This window comes from Bos javanicus, chromosome 7 (assembly GCF_032452875.1).
Source record: "Bos javanicus breed banteng chromosome 7, ARS-OSU_banteng_1.0, whole genome shotgun sequence".
NCBI lineage: Eukaryota > Metazoa > Chordata > Mammalia > Artiodactyla > Bovidae > Bos > Bos javanicus.
Genome location: NC_083874.1, coordinates 102,703,110 through 102,725,717, shown reverse-complemented (window position 1 = coordinate 102,725,717; position 22,608 = coordinate 102,703,110). Strand labels below are relative to the sequence as shown.

At 36.6% G+C, this 22,608-nt stretch overlaps 1 long non-coding RNA gene across 1 annotated transcript in view; it reads right to left on the bottom strand.

Moving 5' to 3' along the window:
- Positions 1-21,709, bottom strand: part of LOC133251732 (uncharacterized) — a 40,031-nt gene extending 18,322 nt beyond the window's left edge. Inside the window, exon 1 of the long non-coding RNA XR_009737762.1 lies at positions 18,786-21,709. This is a non-coding gene — a long non-coding RNA (uncharacterized LOC133251732). The remainder of the gene's footprint in view (positions 1-18,785) is intronic.
- Between the last annotated feature and the right edge of the window lie 899 nt (positions 21,710-22,608).

Below are 22,608 nucleotides of genomic sequence, written 5' to 3'. Positions count from 1 at the left end.
GAAGACACGAATCTCTGACTTGATTCTGAGGGAAGTGCTTTCTATCCACATGTGACTTTTCAGTCACTGAAATGCATGACAAGTGTTGAATAAATAACACCTACAGATACATTGTGCGCATTTGTTCAATGTATACAAGGCTCTAAAACTTCTAATATCATTATGGTTCTTGAGCATGTTTATGTACAAATGAAGCACACTCAGTCCATCTCAGAGAACTGTTTATTTAACCTCAAAAGCTTGACTGCAGCCAATACAAGCAAGATAATTCACAATACATAGCGAATCTCCATTCTGACACTTCTATTCATTCAATGGTATTCAACTTTCCTTTTTCATTTTACTTTTTGAAGTAGAGTTATAGAAAGGTTTGCACATTTAAAATTACCCACAGACAATAGCTCTAAAATAGTCACAATACAATCAACAGCCAGGAAGTTGAAGCACACTTCCCTATAGTGCAGGTAGGTCAGCAAGTAGAAGATTAACATTTAATGCGACAGATCCGTATCTGTTTACTGTGCTTTAGAGCGATGGTACTTTAAGTTAGGATTTATTTTCTTCAGTACACTTTATGCAGAAATGTCTCTGAAATTTTCGTATTTTAACAAGAAGTGAAAACAGTAACCTGGATTAATGTGAAACTTTCTGCCAACTTTGTGCGTTTCTTAGAGCACACAGCGTTGCAAATATTCACAAAGAACATTTTGTATGCAGCATTTACCAAACTCAAGTGCAGAAGAAATACCTTTTTAAAGGAGAGAGAATACCTTTTCCATTTCAGTAACAACTTTTACCTAAACCATTCTGATAAATTTTGCATAATTACTTCACTCAGTTCTTGGTAAAGATAGTGAATGATGTCTCATTAAACTACGTTAAGTTAAACAGCTCTCACCAGAGGAAACATTTCTACAAATGCAAAGCACTGTAACTCCTCCTGTACACTTCTGTTTGGAGAAGGGAATGGCAACCCGCTCCAGTATTTTTGCCTGGAGAACCTCATGGGCAGAGAAGCCTGGTAGGCTACAGTCCCTGGGGTCACAAAGAGTCAGACATGACTGAGTGACTAAGACAGACACACACACACACACACACACACACACTTCTGTTACATCTAGTAATGGCCTTGGCCATGGAGGGTGGAGAAGAGACTCCAATTCAATTTGAATTCTTTTCAGAGTTAGATGTATCAGCTTTGTATTGATAATTAAGCACTGACCATACATTAAGTTTCTTTAGTAGTATTATATCACAGCTATTATTTTCTTATGTTTTTAATTTTAGCTATTTAAAATTAGTATATATGTATTAAAAATTAGATGTACAAAGGATCTGGGTATGTATTAGTGAATAAAGGTTATGTAGTCCCTGTCACGGAGAAGGCAATGGCACCCCACTCCAGTACTCTTGCCTGGAAAATCCCATGGACGGAGGAGCCTGGAGGGCTGCAGTCCATGGGGTTGCTGAGGGTCGGACACGACTGAGCGACTTCTTTCACTTTTCACTTTGATGCATTGGAGAAGGAGATGGTAACTCACTCCAGTGTTCTTGCCTGGAGAATCCCAGGGACGAGGGAGCCTGGTGGGCTGCTGTCTATGGGGTTGCACAGAGTCGGACATGACTGAAGTGACTTGGAAGCAGCAGCAGCAGTCCCTATCATTCTGGATATAGTGAGGAAGATCAACAATAATTTAACAGAAGATAAATAGATGACTAGCATAAATCAAGGAAGGAGGTTTCAGTGCGAGCATCAGAGATGGGGTGGGAGTGGCCTTCCTGATATTTAAGGAGAAATCAACAAGAAGGAGCCAGCCAGCTGACGAGACATGAGAATGGAGGGAAAGCTGAGGCTTTGTGCTTGAAAACCCTAACACGGGGGACGACCGGCCCCATCTGATGAGCAGGAAAGACGACCTCAGACCCGCGCAGCAGTGGACAAGGGGAAAAGGACTCAAGACCGGTATGAGTGACGAGAAAGGTCTTGGCATGTGGTTCAAAGGCCGTAAAAAGAGCCTGGATTAATGACAGGACGAGCAGGACACGCATCAGTGTTGAGCGGTAGAGAACAGGAATGTTTTCTCTCAATGTAATAGCGATGTGATGAAATATTGACATTGTTTTCAATAAAAGAAAGCTAAATAAAGAAATGCTACTACTGTGAGATCTTCTAATATTTTTAGTAACACTGTACCGACAATAGACTTATTGCCCCATGTCAACTGTCCACACGATAGAGGAGGAGGAAGACAAGAAGAAAGGGAAATAAATAAAACATTATTTTGTTTCTTAAGTCGATCTATTACAGAGCACTAAAGGCAGAGATGATGCCACACTTGGTATGGATCTCATGCTAGTCAAAACAGCTTCTTGCTCCACAGCTTCTATACTGTAAAGGAGCTCTCTAAAATAAATTGCAACTTTCCTAGGAGAGAAAAAAAAGAAAAGTTCTAATGCATGTGCACTGTAGCTTAACATAAAGCACACCATCTGGTGCTTGCTTTTTTATTTGGCAATGATCTATAATGACATATTATAACAGATTTTATCTGTTAATTACTAAGTAGCAAAAGTGATTCTGCTCTGAAATTCAACAGAGCAAAATAAAACAGTTGCAGTGGGGGAAAAACTGTTTCTTAAGAATTGAAAAATTACTTCAGAATTCAAAAGTCTGTTTTGTAAAATATCACTACTACTCACTGGTGTACAAATTTATAGTAGAGGTTTAGAACATTTCTTATTGCCTGCATTTCCATTGTCTACTTCATAGATGTTTTCATGGTGGTGAAGTCCTTACTGTATGTTATGGATAAAAACAGCAAAATATGTATATAGCAAAAAAAATAAATAAATAAAATTTCCTTATGTTTTTAAACTGATGTAAATCCAGTGGCTTAATCAGGGTGCATCTCTATACTTAGGAAATGGACAAAAATTTATTTGACAGTTTATTTTCACCAAAATGTGAAAGAATGTGAAAAATGAAATTAGAAATGAATAACAAGTAACATCAAGATAGATGATCCAAATGGTCACTCCTCACAAACAGCTTTAAAGAATTATCTTGATCAACAAAACCTCCCAGAGCCCTGAAGGTTTGCTGCTGCTTTGGAAATAAAATACAGTTGGAAATATATTTTTCTCACATGAAGCTAGATGGCTGGAAGCACATTTATAGGAACACTAGTCAACATTTTCACTCTTTTAAAAGACATCAGTGACACTGATGGGCACTCTTTCTGCTAGAAGGCGTCATTTGCAGGTTCAAGGCAAAGTAATTTTGTTCCCTTAAACCTTTAAGTTTAAAGGATTGAAAGAGAAATCATAAAGTTATATAGACAAGTGGAAGGAGTTTTCAAAGATTATATGTCCAACCAAGCTTAATTTGACAGTGGATCTAACTTGTATTACAATAGTGGAGTGTAGAACACAATTTTAAAATCTTCTAGAGCTGAAAGAGATAACCACTTTCACTGAATTTTGAATCGAACAGCAGTTTCGGTATAAGATTTTATACCTTGTTCTAGGATTACACAGATACACTTTTAACCTATTTTTAACCTAATTTCACCATAGGCAGTCAGATAGCACTTCTTTTTAATTTATTTGGATCTATTAGCTATTTTCTTCTTAGTCAATAAACTCCCAAATCTCAGCTTAGCCCAAAAGTGCTTAGAATATAAAGAACATTGACTATCCTCTCTGGGAGCTAGGCTTAGTAGCCATGACACAAAGTTTTATTTGGTGCAAAGTAAACCAGGCATCTCAGTTACAGAATAAATGAACAGTTTACTCACATTCAGAATATGACTTATGATAATAAACTAAATAAAGAGTACATTAAGGCTGTATATTGTCACCTGCTTATTCAACTTACATGCAGAGTACATCACAAGAAATGCAGGGCTGGATGAATCACAAGCTGGAATCAAGGTTGCTAGAGAAAATATTAACAGCTTCAGATATGCAGATGATACTAATTAAATGGCAGAAAGTAAAGAGGAACTAAAGAGCCTCTTGATGAGGATGACAGAGGCAAGTGAAAAAGCTCGTTTAAAATTCAACATCGAAAATACTAAGATCATGGCATCTGATCCCATCATTTTAGGGCAAACAGATGGAGAAAAAGTGAAACCAGTGGCAGATTTTATTTTCTTGGGCTCCAAAATCACTGCAGACAGTGACTGCAGCCACAAAATTAAAAGACACTTTCTCCTTGGAAGAAAAGTTATGACAAACCTAGAGAGTATAATAAAAACCAGAGACATCCCTTTGCTGACAAAGGTCCATTGTAGTCAAAGCTGTGGTTTTTCCAGTAGTCATGTATGGATGTGAGAGTGGGAACGTAAAAGAGGCTAAGCACCAAAGAGTTGATGCTTTCAAATTGTTCTGGAGAAGACTCTTGAGAGTCGCTTGGAAAGCAAGAACAAACCAGTCAATCCTAAAGGAAAGTAACCCTGAGTGTTCATTGGAAGGACTGAAGCTGAAACTGAGCTCCTACTTTGGTCACCTGATGCAAAAAGCTGACTCATTGGAAAAAGACCCTGAGGTTGAGAAGGACTGAGGGCAGAAGTAGAAGGGGCTGACAGGGAATGAAATGGTTGGATGGCATCACAACTTGATGCATGACTTTGAGCAAATTCCAGGAGATAGTGAAGGACAGTGAAGCCTGGCATGCTGCAGTCCATGCAGTCTGAAGAACTAGATAGGACTTAGCAACTGAACACCAATAATGAACCAATATAGCACTGTGAATAACTTTTTTCTATAGTGAAATCAGTTGTCAAGATGTAGAGAAACCATCATTGCTTTGGCATCAACTATATAATAAATATAAGACATTAAAAAAATCTGTTGGGTTTCCCTAATTATAAACAGGATCAAGCTATGTCTGGAATTGGTGTACTGGTTCATTTTCATTTCACAATGAGCAATCAATTGTTAAATATTTTAATGACAGGAAACAGACAGTTTATCCTTTCAAAAGATGCTTCCTGACACACATCCCAATATCAATTCTCACATACCCCTTTCAGAAATACAACTACTCTTTCAACTCTGTGTGACCATGACACTAGGCTCCAAGATGTAAGTAGAAACAATAGGTTGACTTTCCTAAACAAATTTGTCTTTCCTTCCGTATCCACCTGCCTCTTCTTGCTGCCTGAAAAACAATGACCACAGAAGCACCGTGATGGAGCCTACATGGAAGCCACACATTAAACTTGGCAGAACGGCTTCACCAAACCCTTATTTTCAGCCAGTGGCCAGGCTGAACATAAACCACATTTTTTTTTCAAGTCGTTGCATTTGTTATACCAATTTCTCTACATTCTTAAAAAAAGAAAAAGAAAATAGAAAAAGTAATTTGCAAAGTCAAATAATCGCAATAATAATTTCTTTAATTTTAAGCTTTCAGTTTTCTAGTAACTCTGAATGAAGGCATTCAAGTTGACTTTCCAGTTAATGTCCAGGACTTCTCCAAACTCCCAGAGTCTATTTTTATACCTGTTCTCCACTGCAAAATTCTTAACTAAACTGTATAAGTAATCATCTGCTAACCTTTAACACTAAATAATAATATATATCAATCAATATGTGAATTATAGCATAATGTGTTAATCATTTATAAAGGTGACATCTTACTGAAATATATTTTATATTTAATAAATCTATTTGGATCCAATAAAATTATTGCATATTGAATTATTCTGATTTTTTACTGCCTTTATATCACAGATGAAAGCAAACAGAATACAAAATTTAATTTGCAAGCCACATGTGTTAAGCCATATAAATGTAAATAAAGCAAAAACAAGTAAAACAATCTGCATATACATTCAATTAATACTGCTTATTATCAACAATCAGTATTAATTATTCCTAACACTAAGTATTAAAAGTAAATTTAAATATGTCTTAGGTGTAAGATGCCATATCCAGAAAATGCATAGCTCTCTTAATAACATGCCTTTGCAAATAAAGCATTTGAAAAATTTTGGTAACATATATTAACATTTTCATTAGGTACTGATATGATCATATTCTTTGCTATTTTTCCTTCTTTTTCCATGCTTATTTTCTCCTTATTACTCAATTTTGTATATGTGTGCTTTTTTGCATGTTGGGCTTTATTAACTTACCAGTTAGTTTAACTTTTTTAAAACAAATAATATCTGATATACAAACTTATTAAACTTTATATTAATAATCTATCACAAATTTGTGTTTATATCATTTCTTAATATTGTTGTTTCCATTTAATTTTTGATATTTATCTTTTTGAACTGAGACAAAATTTATTTTTAATTTAAAAATTTTTTACTGATAAAAGGTCTTAGTATTAGGTATATAGCATAATGATTCAATATTTTATAGAGTATACTTCCATTTAAAGTTATTATAAAATGACAGTTATATTTTCCTGTGCTGTACACTGTATCCTTATTCTCATTTATTTTACAAAAGCTTAATTTGTATCTCTTAATCATATTCCATTACCGTACCCTTCCCCATTTCTCTTCCCTCACTCCTAACCACTACTTCGTTCTCCTTATCAGTGGGTCTATTTTTGTTCTGTCATATATTCATATTTGTTCTTGTTATTTTGTTGCTCAGTCATATCTGAGTCTTTGCAACCTCATGGACTGTAGCTCATCAGACTCCTCTGTTCATGGGATTTCCTAGGCAAGAATACTGGAATGGGTTGTCATTTCCTTCTCCAGGGGATCTTCCCAACTCAGGGATCAAACCCAGATCTCCTGCTTGGCAGGCAGATTCTTTATCACTGAGCCACCTGTATATATTCATATACATTCACATTATTTTTTCAGATTCCACATGTAAGTGATAACAGAGGATTTGTCTTTCTTTGTCTAATTTACTCCACTAAAGCCTAATACACTCAAGATCTAGCCACATGGTTGAAATGACAGAATTTCATTCTTTTTTATGGCTGAGCAATAATCTGAACATCTGCTTTATTAATTACACCAAACCCTTTGACTGTGGATCACAAAAAACTGTGGAAAATTCTTTAAGAGATGGGAATATCAGACCACCTTACCTAACCCCTGAGAAATCTGTATGCAGGTCAAGAAGTAACAGTTAGAACCAGATATGGAACAATGGAATGGATTCCAAATTAGGAAAGGAGTATGTCAAGGCTGTACATTGTCACCTTGATTATTTAAGTCACATGCAGAGTGTGTGTGTGAAAGTTGCTCAGTCATGTCCAACTCTTTGTGACCCCATGGACTATAGAGTCCATGGAATTCTCCAGGCCAGAATATTGGAGTGGGTAGCCTTTCCCTTCTCCAGGGGATCTTCCTAACCCAGGGATTGAACCCAAGTCTCCTGCATTATAGGCGGATTCCTTACCAGCTGAGCCACTAGGGAACTCCTATATGCAGAGTACATCATGCGAAATACCAGGCTAGATGAAGCACAAGCTGGAATCAAGATTGCCAGGAGAAATATCAATAACCTCAGATATGCAGATGACACCACCCTATGGCAGAAAATGAAGACGAACTGAAGAGCCTCTTGATGAAAGTGACAGAGGAGAGTGAAAAATCTGGCTTAAAACTCAAAATTCAAAAAATGAAGACCATGGTATCAAGTCCCATCACTTAATGGCAAACAGGAGGAGAAACATTGGAAACAGTGACAGATTTATTTTCTTGGGCTCCAAAATCACTGTAGATGGTGACTGCAACCATGAAACTAAAAGAGCCTAACTCCTTGGAAGAAAAGCTATGACCAACATAGACAGCATGTTAAAAAGCAGAGATGTTACTATACTGACAAAGATCCATCTAGTCAAAGCTATGGTTTTTCCAATAGTCATGGATGTGAGAACTGGACCATAAAGAAAGCTGAGCATCAGAGAATTGATGCTTTTCAACTGTGGTGTTGGAGAAGACTCTTGAGAGTCCCTTGGACTGCAAGGAGATCCAACCAGTCCATCCTAAAGGAAATCAATCCTGAATATTCATTGGAAGGACTGATGCTGGAGCTGAAGCTCTGATACTTTGGGCACCTGATACGAAGAACTGACTCATTGGAAAAGACCCTGATGCTGGGAAAGATTGAAGGCAGGAGGAGAAGGAGATGACAGAGGATGAGATGGTTGGATGGCATCACCAACTTGATGAACATGAGTTTGAGTAAGCTCTGGACGTTAATGATGGACAGGGAGGCTTGGCGGGCTGCGGTCCATGGGGTCACAGAGTCGGACACAGCTGAGTGACTGAACTGAACTGCATAGGTATACATACCACCTCTTCTTTATGCATTTATCTGTGGTGGGCACTTGGGTTGTCTCCATACCTTGATTATTATAAAGCCTCTTCTTTATGCATTTATCTGTGCTGGGCACTTGGGTTGTCTCCATACCTTGATTATTATAAAGCCTCTTCTTTATGCATTTATCTGTGGTGGGCACTTGGGTTGTCTCCATATCTTGATTATTATAAAGAATGCTGCTATTCACGATGTTTCAAGTTTTCTTTTGTTTGTTTCTGCATTTATAACCAAGAGTGGAATTTCTAGAGGATACGGTAGTTTTAGTTGATTTTTGGTTTTTTAAGGACCCCACATACTGTTTTCCACAGTGGCTGCACTATCTTTGGGATTGCCTTAGTTTGGGATTTATTTTAGAATCTATCTTAGTTTCCTTCTCTCTTCCATGCAGTTTTTTCTTCCGTTTTCCTCTTGCATTTCACAAAGGTTCACACCAATGAGTTTATTTGCTTAGTTCTTTGAAAGTTTTTTCAACTTGTGGGCAATCAGAAATTTAGATCATATTAGGTATGATGAGGGTGTAGGTTTTATGTACTTGTCTTTCTTCTTTTTAAACTATTGTGTTCTAATAAAAAATTAAATTTTGGGGGTGTTGAGATTAATAGCTATCATTGCCTAAGCTACTCCTACTATTTACTAGATTTTGTAGCTGTGTAGGAAAAAAAAAATCTGAAAGCTAGACTTAGAAGCAGGAAGTGTAAAGACAGATTTAATTTCTCTTCTTTGTTAAATTTTTTTCCTCATATCATGAATTCTTTTTTAATAAAGCTCTTACTGTTAAGGAGATGGATATTCTCAAATAGACAGTGGATTGGCTGTACTTTGGTTCTAGATAGGGTTTCATAGTCCAAAAAGATGAAAGAAAAAATAAAAATAAAATGAAAATATCTTAATTGGTATTGTTATAGAAATCAAGTTTCACAAATACACACACACACATATGTGTGTATACATGAAATACATGTCACTATAGCTGTCCAAGTACGCCCCCCATAATTAATTGATTTTTTTGGTATATCTTCCAAAGAACAAAAACAACATTTTTCAGAACTCATTTCTTAGATTAAGTATCAAAACGGCTCATAGTAAGTACCCTACTCATGGTTCCAGTTGTAAACAGCTCCGTTTAGAAGTACATCTATCATCCTCCTCCTTGTATAAATCAGGTACCAGGCAAGAAATATCAGATCAGATCAGATCAGTCGCTCAGTTGTGTCCGACTCTGCGACCCCATGAATTGCAGCACGCCAGGCCTCCCTGTCCATCACCATCTCCCGGAGTTCACTCAGACTCACGTCCATCGAGTCAGTGATGCTATCCAGCCATCTCATCCTCTGTCGTCCCCTTCTCCTCTTGCCCCCAATCCCTCCCAACATCAGAGTCTTTTCCAATGAGTCAACTCTTCGCATGAGGTGGCCAAAGTACTGGAGTTTCAGCTTTAGCATCATTCCTTCCAAAGAAATCCAGGGCTGATCTCCTTCAGAATGGACTGGTTGGATCTCCTTGCAGTCCAAGGGACTCTCAAGGGTCTTCTCCAACACCACAGTTCAAAAGCATCAATTCTTCGGCGCTCAGCCTTCTTCACAGTCCAACTCTCACATCCATACATGACCACAGGAAAAACCATAGCCTTGACTAGACGGACCTTTATATGGTGCATTGAAACTGGGTGTTTGGAAGAGCACTTTAAAGAAAGCATTACTGATTCATAGGGAGGCATTAAAGCGACCTACAGAGGATAGTATGTTACTCTAGGGATAAAAAGAACAATAAGTCTTCACAGTATCTAGCAAATGAGATGGCTTTATAGCATAAACTACCTGGCACAAACCAAGGCTGTCTATTCAGAGAAAGAGCAATAGCGAAACAAAGCAAAACAAAGCAAAACAAGTATCAACTGCCAGGCAGAGTAACAGGAAAATAATCATCCAAAATCCAGTCATCTACCTTTCTTCTCTGTCTCCCATCTCCTGCTGGCTCTTCTGATTAGTCAAACTGAACAGAAAATTGGAAAGAAAATCACCAGAATGATGAAGTTCAGACAATCCACACCCTAGGGATCAGTAGATCTAGAGAGGGGAAGAGATACTGTATATCCATACAAGCTTGTATTATGGAAAAGCTCACTGTGAAGATCATAACAACAAACAAAGTAGAAGCTCTGAGCAGAAGACAGTTTTGCAATAAAAATAAGCAGTGTTTCCCCATGCTGCACCAATGAATATTGCCATCAGATATGTTTTACATCCTCATTCTTTTTCTGTTTTGCACTTCCATCCAGTATTCCTTTAAATTTATGACTGAAGACAGCATACTCATTTGCAAGCTAATAGGACTGGTGATAGGCGATATGTGATTAGAACTGGAAATGAAATGCAATAATAGTATAGCAAAACCGGTTCAAAATCTCCCACTTTATTTTGAACAGACTAACTTCTAAGGCAAAAAAATATACTTTGAATTTTGGTTTGCTAATCATTCAGTGGGGGAAAAAAAAAAACAACTCTCATGCTCTCTCAACAATGGAAAAGTAACCAACCTTCCAGGATAAAAAAAATGTGTTCACTGTCTAACATTTTTACACTGAAGATGATGAGAAGAAGGCATTTTGTGGCATATAATAGCCATATAAATTCTATGTGACCCATTACCATGTGATTTTCAGTTAGAGTTATTTTCAATCCATCAATGATTAAGAGCAGAAGAAAGAAAAATGATATTAAGATTTGGGAAGCTGGTGACAGAAAAAAATTGTTGTTATAACCTAGATTTGGGATACTGTACTCTCGTCATGTGTTCTCAGTCCTAATAATTAGTGTATTTACTATATAGTTATCTTGTTTTACTACCTCTTAATTTATTTTATTTTCATCTCTCAAACATCTTTTTTTATATAAAATTGATTTGGGTCAGAAAAGTATGGACAGTCTGCACTCAGCAAAACATTACAAGCTGATAAGCAGATGTTTGCCACAGCGAGAAGAATCTGACGAACTGTGATGAGAACGTGCTAACTCAGATGACAAGTAAGGCAGAATGCTTTCCATGAAGTGGGATATGGAATATACCTAACAATGCTTATAGAGAAAACGAGAGACAAAGCTGGGACATTTAAAGTAATGTCCCATCTTCAATCTTTCTTTTATTGATAAGATAATTTCCCCTCCATTTCTGTGTTTTTGTGGACAATGCAGCGTGGTCAGAGAGTAATTCTGCTGTGAGCATGATTGCTTCCCTTTCAGATGCTGTTCTATATTACATTCCATTCAGGAAAGAATATGTTCCTCTTCTATATCACTAAATGAACTTTTCATCTGAAGGAAAAATACAGAAGTCATGGATTAGAATAAAGAAGAGAAGTTTAGACTATTATTTGTCTAGTGAATCCATTCCAACAGCATCATGTCATAAATAGTTGTTACATTTTATCAAACAATTGATAAAAGAATTATCCAAGGATAAAAATCTCAGATGTTATTCCATTTAAATAGTACTTCAAATACACAAATGTTCCAAGGCTTTTTTTTTTTTTTTTACTAACAACAGTGTACATTCTTTGTGGTTTGTGTGGGTGAGTGTATGTGTGTATGTGAAGTGCACTACTCATAAAGAATTATGAGTACTTCAACTTTCCTTGGAGATGTTTAGGTGCAAAAAAGCTATTCACCATTTTACCTTTTGCATTTCACTGGAGATTTTTATATTTTTATTGGTTATATAGGGATGCATCTTGACACAACAAAGTTTCTCTAAAATTGTTTTCATGTATCAATAAGTTGGGTAGATAACTAAAGAGGAGAAACTATATTTTATTATATAAAGACAATTTAAATATGTGTGTATGTATATATTTTTTTTCTTTCTCTCTCTCTCTCTCACACACACACATATAGAGAGACATGAGACAGGAGACTGAGCTAATTCATTTTTACTGCTGCTGCTGCTAAGTCGCTTCAGTCGTGTCCAACTCTGTGCGACCCCACAGACAGCAGCCCACCAGGCTCCCCCGTCCCTGGGATTCTCCAGGCAAGAACACTGGAGTGGGTTGCCATTTCCTTCTCCAATGCGTGAAAGTGAAAAGTGAAAGTGAAGTCGCTCAGTCGTGTCCGACTTTTAGCGACCCCATGGACTGCAGCCTGCAGAGGAAAATGAACTTAGGTTTTACTCAAAGCAAAACCAACTATAGCGACATGATAGACGTAGCCCCCGAGAAGCCACTGTGTCTCACAATATATTTAAATTAAACACTGCATCAGAAGCTCCCTGCAGATAGTTTAGACACTAACATCTAATTAAGTGGGGCTTCCCCCGTGGCACAGTAGTAAAGAATCCGTCTGCCCATCCAGGAGACAAAGGAGACACAAGAGATGTGTGTTTCATCCTAGGGAGGAGAAGATCACCAGAAGTAAGAAATGGCAGCCCACTCCAGAATTCTTGCCTGGAGAATCCCATGGACAGAGGAGCATGGCGGGCTACAGTCCACGGGGTCACAGAGTCGGACACGACTGAGCACACAGCATGCATGCACATCTAATAAAGCAAAAATAAATTACTAAAAAATTAAATGAGTTAAATAATTAGTGCTGCAACATATTAGAAGGGTATCTTATTAATGAGATGAACAGTATTCTATTTATTTCAAAATAAAAATTGAGATATGGATAACTGAATAGCAAGGGAAGTTAAAAGTTGTCATAAAATATGAACCTGCATTGCATATTTCTTTTTCTGAAAATGAATTAGACAATATTAATAGTAGATCATGAAAAGAAATAGAAAATGAAAGAATTGTGCTGACTTAAAAAACCAACACTCCAGCAACAAATTCTATCATGAGATTATCACCTTTCAAATGTAAAACAAAGAATGAATTCAGGTACTGGGAATGACATACTTAGCCTTCAAGCAAGGTTTCCATGCCAGTTCTAGTTTAATCCAAGTCATTGCAGCAGCTAAATGTCAAGGGCATGTGACAGCTATTCCAGGATTGATGTGCCATGAGCTGGCTACCTCACTTCACCAGCTCTTTGCAGACAGGTGTTTAACTCATAAAAATCATATTTAAAATGCTGGGCCAAGATCACTTAGATGTAGGATATTCCCTTCTTAGCAACCAAATAATAGCATGCATTTAAATTAAAGAAAATGTAATTGATTAAGGGTTTGTACAGCCTGTATAAATGAAGGGAAAAAAAAAATACAACCAAACTATCTGAACTATGCCCTGAACTATCTGAACTATTTTAATTTTTATTGAAAATAAAATCAAGAATAACATTGCAATTCTGTTCAGGGGCTTCAGCTTATCTCACTTTTACAAACATTCCCCCCCCCCCCAACTACTAACTCAGATTATCTAAACATGGGTGAACTGTGACTTCTGTAAAACATATTGTCTGACTGGATGTTGGATGTTAGAGTTTAAGACTTTGCCAGAATATATGAAATGTATCAGTTACTGGTCCTAATGAGGAATAAGAGCAGAGAAATGTTAGATAATGGTCAAGAGATTTTCTTGACCAAACTGAGATTTTCTAAAGTAGAAATTTCTACTGGATATCTAGAGTAGAATTTCCCTGTGATGTTGGCAGATTAGTATACAACAATGACTTCCAAATGATTTCCAAAAGAAGATAGTTTTACATGGCCTGTCTAAAACAAGCACTTCATCAAATATGGTCCACACATTTTCACTGATTATTTTCTGCATTACCAGTAAGGTCACATTTATTGGACCTATTTTTGGATTAATATGACTAAACATTTTTTCTCATCTCTTGATAGTAATTGCATAAAAAATTATCTATCTTCAGTTTATTGCCATAATGCTACTTGCAGAAGAAACAGTTCACACTGTGTGAATTCTAATATTCTGCAAATGAACTGGAACTTAAAAATTCAGAGGGAGAATCTGAAATTCAGTGGTCTCCTAACCCAGCTTCTGGTAATTACCATTATATTCAGGAAAGAATTCAGAATGTAAAGTTAGGTCAAAGCTATTCTCTGTAACAGTAGCAATGAAATATAATAGAAAGTTGCAAGCATACTACCTTCACATACATGCCGAAGTGTGGAATCCAATATATATTTGCCCTACAGAGACACTGTTCAAATGATGCATTCACCCGCTTGTACTCATCACTGCCATGTGGACCTTCAAACCTTCTCCTGGGCTATATACCACTCCTGAAATTGTGCCTTCTCACCTATTTTTATCTCAACCCCCTTACACAACCTATAATCATAGGTTAATGATCCAGTGGATGGATATCCTAAAACCTGTACTTTAACCCTGGATCTGCTGAGGTGCAATAGGTCAGGTAAAATCTAGAAAACTCAAAGGTTAAATTATTATCAGCATGCAAAAAGTTCCAGTCACAATCTCTATTTTTTTGTTGTTGTTGTTTTTGATTTAGACACAGAAGATGAAAATCAAAAGTAGTTTTTGGAAAGGAAAACTTACACATACAAGCACACTATGAAACTAGAAAAAGAAAACCAATTTTCACCCAAACATTGTGCACTAAAGGGAGAAATCTCAAACGACCCAGGAAAAAGATGAAATTCAGTCCAGTAGAGACTGGTTTTCTATTCTGCAGTAAGTTAGCAAGGCATTCATGTGACTTACACTCCACAGTGTTGGAGATGGCAAGAGCTAAAAGATTTTAGTTAATGAATTTATATGAATTTGGATATTTTATTGAATACTTCAAAAACAAAACAATTAGATACTAAATTAAAATTTAACATTGTAATATGATTATACAATATATTTAGAAAGTATCAGGATGCTTAACCAGAAAACTGTGTTTGTCCCAACAGTTACGTGTATATTCAAATGTAATTTGGATAAAAAATTAGCAGCAGAAGGGTCTATTTTTGGAACATCGTGAAAAAATAAACTAAGAAATATAGTGTTCTAGAAATTCCAGGTGAAGATTTAGCTTTCCTATTTGTGCTGAAACTTATTTTACTTTAGTACTGGACAAATTAAAAAAGAAACAAACAAAAAATCACTTTGGATTAACTTTAAAGAAATTTGACTCCAATCTGTGTAAGAAGTCCTCTGCTTCATTGTGTTTCTCTACTCTCATTCAGAATTACACCAATTAGAAAATTCTGTTAGATGTAGTGAAATTAAATTCAATCTTATTTATTTTTTAGCTATCTAAAGATACATGTTATTTATCTCAATTGCTTGTAAATGACTACACTGATTTCAAGAAGCAAACTTCAGCATCTCCTCGTTTAAGAGAAAAAGCTGAGAATCTTAGACCACATGGATGCTGTTTATCCAACTAACTACAAATATTTATTAAAAACCTATTGTTTGCCAAATAATGTAAGAGCTCTTAACAAATGAAAATTAAAAGGACACTCCACCAACAAACTGTTCAAAGGAGTGGAAATATAAACACACGAAATTGTCATTATAATGTACTAAAATTCATAACACCAGAAAATTATGGGAGAAATTATATTGCTTGGTTGGGAGGTGTTTTTCAACAGGAATGCAACTAGTATTTTGGGTGGAATGATTTACCTGTACTCTTTAGACACTGTTCCTTAAACACTGTAAAATTTAGGCTTCCAGTAGAACTCTGCAATCATTATGACATACATGGTAATAACTCATAAAGCCCCCATTCATGTTTCCAAGCACCTCCCAGTAACAATGGGGAGAACCACTGTTACTAGGTATATCTATGGATGCTGTCAAAGCAATCAATATCAATTCTATGAAAGGCAAGAACCTAGGAACCCATTTAGGTTTATCCAGATTGCCATGTGTTCATGTAAGGCTATACTGCTCATGAACAGCTTACTTAAAAGGCAAATTACTTGTTAAGATACCTGTAATTCACTGTGAAACATTTCAGCAGAGGCAGCATGGTATAATATATATTAATGTTAATGATTTGCACTTAAATCCTAGGTGCAGTCATTTGAATTAATCAAGAATTCACACAACAAATATTTTTAGGTATCCTTCTTATCAGAAAGTCAGTTATCTTTAGTTCCTATCAACACAAGAGGCTTTGCTGAATTACTGGAAGCCTAAACAAATGGATGGTCAGTCATGGAACTAATGGTGGTCAACACAGTGGACAGGCTGAAATATTTTAGAGACCCTTCCCATCCTTGCAAAATAGGAATGATTTCTATGGCAAACTGCTAATCAAGTCATGGCTCGTGCAGACACTGGAGAACTTTGAAAAGGGCAAGATTCCGCTATTTTACTATAAGTTCCCAACTATGCTGTAATGAAAGCTGCCTCAAAGCAAATTCTGTCACACATACCAACACTTATTAAACAATCACTCCTCAGCAAGGAGACACAAACAGTTTATATTCTGTCAGCTATATTACTTTTCAGTCTCTTTTTTTTTTTTATGTTCTCTGATCAACTCTTTTCATGAAAGATTCTCTAGAGTCAAATCAGACAGTATTCCAGAGGAGGAACTCCATTGCATTGCATGGCAAACATCAGGGAGCCAGAAATTCTTCTAAACAGATAGAGGCACAGGCACACACAGGACTCAAGCTTCGGGTACCAGATGTTTCAGGACGCTTACCACCTGGTCCTACGGGGCGGGGGAGTATCCGACGCACATATCTTGAATATCACTAATTATTCCAAGATGCTGTGTTAACAGTTCCACACTCAACATGAGCAGTAATAGGCTACTAAACTTGGACACGACTGAGCGACTGAACGACAAAAAATTTGCAACAATGACAATTTCTAGGATTTTATTTTATTTTAAAAGTCAAAAAATGTTGATATAGATAACAGAGGCTCTGGAAATTCCCTTATAAAAAAATAGTAGCTGATCACTCATGGAATATGGCTCAGGAAAACTGTATCTAGAGATGAAATGGAGACTAAATTTTATAAATATGTATATACACACATGTATATGAATATTATACTTGTATATGTTGAATTATGTTAAAATAAATTATTGAGAACATAGAAACACTTTAGAGTTAATCCCTAATATTCCTGTATCCAGTCATACAGGTGAGCAATTTAGTTGTCTAATGCAAAATAAAAGAATGCTGATTTTAGACTATATTTATCTATGTCTTCAGTGAAACTTTCTTATACATTGGAATCAAACATCTTAAAAAACATAAAACTGAAAATTCACCAAAGTTGCTAAATAGCTTGAATGACTTTTTTGAGTATGCTACCTAATAAATAAATGTGCAGTAGAATGTGGCCTTGGTCTTAATAACATGGAAGTAAGACTGTAGAGAAATAGCCTGCACTTATCTATCTTTAACTAGAAACTAAAAGAACTCTAGATATGCAAAACAAATTCCTTTAATATTAGCTTTCCTATTTTGTTGGTGTAGACTTCCTCAGATTTCCATATCAAAAAAAAAAAATTTTTTTTTTCCCATGTTCTTGGGCTCTACCTCCCTACTCCTTCTCCTAATCCTATAAACAAAACTGAATCTTACTACTGACAAAATACTCTCTAAATCCTGTCCCTATTAAATAATTTGTATTATTCATTTTACCTCCTAACTTTGAAAGAGAATTTTCTATCAGTTGATCTGTATTCTTTGCCTTCTCACAGTCCTTCCTAGGTGTCTTAAACAAACAATTCTACTGAAATTTCTCCCCAGGTTATCCTAGTTATTAGCTTTGATGACCTCCTCTGTGTCTTTATCTAAAAATTTCTCCTCAACTTCCCACACTGTTTACCACTGTAGTCTTGCAATGTTTGTCTTTTTCCCAGTCTTAAACCTTATATAATCTTGCTAACCTCTTCTACAATTCAGGCTAGTGCTTTTCAGTTTATTTTTTAACTTTGGAATGTAAGAACCCAAAACTTATCCTGCCTAATTATTTATTTATGTATTTGTATTGTGGTAACATTGGTTTACAACATCATGTAAGTTTCCTGTGTATAACGTTACATTTCTACTTCTATATACATAATAGCATACTTAACACCAAAAATTTAATTTCCATTTCTCACGTGTTTTTCAATTTTATTTCCCAATTGCTCTTCCATTTCCATCCCTGAAATCTTAGTATCCCCAAGTCTTTTAATCTTATAATAATTTTCTATATTTTATCTTATCTTACCAACAACAAATCGGGCTTTCCTGATAGCTCAATTGGTAAAGAATCCACATGCAATTCAGGAAACCTGAGTTTGATCCCCGGGTTGGGAAGATCCCCTGGAGAAGGGAAAGTCTACCCACTCCAGTGTTCTGGCCTGGAGAATTCCATGGACTGTATAATCCATGGGGTCACGAGGAGTTGGAATGATTGAAGGACTTTCATTTCACTTCACTTCACCAACACATCAGCAAAAATGGTTTTAACTCTCAACACCATGAAAGCTTTTACATTATCTCCTACTTCTTTATTTCCAGACTGGCCATCTCCATTGCCAAGCCTTTAAAACTTAAAACAAACAAACACACACACACAACCACCAGAGTATATGATTTCTTACCTATGTCTGTTTTAAATGTCCAGCCTGCCCAGCAGTTTCCAGGAGTCCCTTGTAGTCTATAGGGGATAAGAAACATCTCTGTAAATATAATACCTTGGGTAACTATGTCTAGAATTCTATGATTGGACGTGATAACTGAATAAAACATTTGAGAATTGAGGCAAGATTGCTAATGAAGATGCATTTTTAGTAGTAACTGATATCTCTTAAATGCCTCCTGAGGTGGATATGTCCTGCTAACTACAAAATTCATTCTATTAAGTAGGCAGTAAAAGGTAAGGTAGTATCAGAAGGAGCCTTCCCTTTTCACTCCATCCCAAGGCAACACTCAAGGTCTTCTCTAATTAAAAGCTGAAAAAAAAATGTATTTAAAGGACATATGCCTGAAAGGCTACCAAATTAGAATTTTCAGTGTTTTCAGATCTTGCTCTGCTCTTTCTTCTGCCACAAACCTTCTCCCCTTTAATTTTCTTTGTCAGAGAATGTCATTACCACTCATCACATCCACCAATACAGAAAACTGCTTTGCCTTCTGCTCTCGTTTTCATCATTCCAGATATAATTGTTCACCAATTTTGTTAACTTTACTTTTTAAAAAATTCTAATTCCTCTGCAATTTAAGGGGTAATTTCTTAATGTAGATACTCATTACTGTAATAAGTTTGAATAATAATAATCACAATGAATAAGAGGGTATAATTCATTGCTCCTCCTTTATATACCATCCCCTGACCATGGAGACTTGTCATATTTTCAGAAATATTATCTTATTTAAAAAGTATGTGGAATACCTCCAGTTAAAATGTGCCAATAGTTAAAAAGTTATTTAACAAATTAAGTTCAAATTTCTTGTTTGTTCTCTGTAGCTCCTAACTCTTTGTGTGCAAATCTCACTCTGATGTCATGTCTCAGCTTAAGTACTTCCTCCAAACTGACATTTTCCCCCATATTAGGAAACAATCTCTCCCTCTTCTTAATGCCTTAGAATTTATTTTTATTTTTCTCATCATGCTTTTCACTTTCAATCTTATGCTATAACTGTTTATGTGCACATCCTATGTACAATATGCAAGTCAAATACGTAAGTCAAAATGGTAAGCGTCTTCAATTTTCTTTGTTGTTCAGCCTCTCAGTCGTGTCCGACTCTTTGCCACCCTATGGACTGCAGCATGCTAGGCTCCCCTCTCCTTCACCATCTCCCAGAATTTGCTCAAATTCATGTCTATTGAGTCCGTGATGCTAATTGTCTTAATGTACTAATAATCTGATGAATTAATAAATCAATGTTTAATTCTATATTTGGAACATACATATATAGGCTTAGAATTATTACAGTGAGAGCAGATTGGTATTGCTCAGAGATACAGAGCAGGTGCATAAGTAGAAAACTGTAGACAGAGACCAGTCGGGAGGCTACTAAAATACTTCTGGCAAAAGGTCATGAACAAATACATGAAAAAGTACGACTCTTATCTCATTGTATTTTACTATTCAGCTGCTTAAAGAGAAATATCCTTATCATAAATTGCCTCATAAATTTAAAGAACTGAAATCATTAAGCGTGGAAAGTTGACTCTAGTAAATTACACAGGTCCTGGCTGTCATTCTAAGATGGGAAGTTCTGAGGAAATGCCATATTTTCTGAAGTTATATATCTTAGTAACTAAATGAAGACTGCAGTGGGAAATCATCACTCTGTCTCAAACTCTGTAACTCTGTATAGCCTGGCTCATCTTTTTTTTTTTTTTTTTTTTGCATTTCACAGTAAGTAAAAAAACTGAAAGACTGGGTTGATGACTGTTATATCACAACCATTAAGAGAAAATAAGGCAAACTGTCCATCAAAGGAGTGACAACAACAAAAAAGAAATTATCGAGTTTCAAAACGTCCAAAACTGATAGCCTTAGTAGCACAGTCATTTTCCAGTGGTCTCCCCTTCAAATTTCATGTTCTAATAAGTAAAAAGGCCAAGCAGATGGCCACTGGTCTGGAAAAAAAAAATCACCCTGGAAGTTTCATAAGTGTGATGTTTCTGAGTTGTATATATTATCTACCCACATTTTTCATATGGATAGTGTAAGATCAAGCCACTCAAGATGGCTGTTCTCTTGCTCTCTATATAACCCAGTGCCTCATCTATATCCTACTCACCTAACTAATCTTGTACATACTTGCTCCAGGCCCCAACTAATGACCGGTCTAATTTCAGCCACTGTGATAGATTGTGTCCCCCTTCTGGTTTCCCAAGAAAATGATGAGCTAACCTGACATCGATTCACATATAATTGTTTACCTTCCCTGCTCCCTGCCCCTGAGCGAAGGCTGCCCCCATGCCCTGCCCACCTTCTGCAGCACGCAGTGGAGGATTGCTCCAAGACCTTGCTTTAGACATGCAGGCTTCCTCAGCCGTTAAACCACTGATGGCTCTGCTGTTGACCCCTAGCCCTCTTCTTGGGCTTGAGGGCCACCTGCATGGTGCAGCCCAACTGATAGGATGTGCATTAAATATTTCTGCTATAATACTGAAGGCAGCTGGCTCTATTGAACTAGATACAGCATACTCAAAATGTTACACAAGAGCATAGAAGCAAATAAAAGCTGCATGAGTATTCAAATAAAATAGTAAACTAGAATTGTAAATTTGCATGGAAATGCTTCCTTCCATGGGCTTCCCAGGTGACTCTGTGGGTAAAGAATTTGTCTACAACGCAGGAGATACGAGAGATGCAGTTACAGTCCCTGGGTCAGGAAGATCCCCCTGTCGGAGGGCATGGCAACCCACTCTAGTATTTGTGCCTGGAGAAATACATGGACAGAGGAGCCAGGAGGGCTACAGTCCATAGTGTCAGAAAGAGTCAGACATGACTGAACCACATAAACACACTTCCTACCATATATAATATATCACTGATCCAGAGCCAAATTTAAAATTCAAGTATCAAAAAAAAAAAAATTCAAGTATCCATTTTTTAAATTATACTGCATTATAGAGTAGCTAATACTAAGAGATATATCAGTTACCTATGCCCACTCTGTATTTCTACTGTTTCACTGGAATCAGGGAAAGAGCAGAACTATAACCAGAATAGAGTGATATCTCTAATTCCTTCTACAAAAACAAAAACAAAACAAAACTCTTATCTTCTGGTTTCAAAGACAGTGCCAGGCTTCCACTAAATGCTAAAACAGTGCTATATCATTATCATATATCTCACTTAAAGATGTTTCTTTTCCATCATCTTAATGTTCATGGTGGTTTCAACCACCATCTCCCAAGAGAGAATCTACCATTTGAACCATTCCCCCACTTTTCCTATTAAAATATAGCTGCAAATGTTTTGCTTTCTTACCTACAGGAGAAATCTCTTAAACAGACGAGAAGCTTAATAAAGTCCTCTCAAAGGCATCAGGTTTCAATCCCTGCTGCTGCTGCTAAGTCGCTTCAGTCACGTCAGACTCTGTGTAACCCCATAGGCTCCTCCGTCCCTGGGATTCTCCAGGCAAGAACACTGGAGTGGCTTGCCATTTCCTTCTCCAATGCGTGAAAGTGAAAAGTGAAAGTGAAGTCGCTCAATCATGTCCGACTCCTAGCCACCCCATGGACTGCAGCCTACCAGGCTCCTCCATCCATGGAATTTGCCAGGCAAGAGTACTGGAGTGGGTTGCCATTGCCTTCAATCCCCGGGATCTGTAAATATTATTTTAAAGAAAAATGTCATTGCAGATATGATTCAATTAAAACTCTGGATATAGGAAGTTATCCTAGTTTACCTGAGTGGGCCTTAAAGACCATAGCAAGTATCCTTATAAGAGAGAAACAGA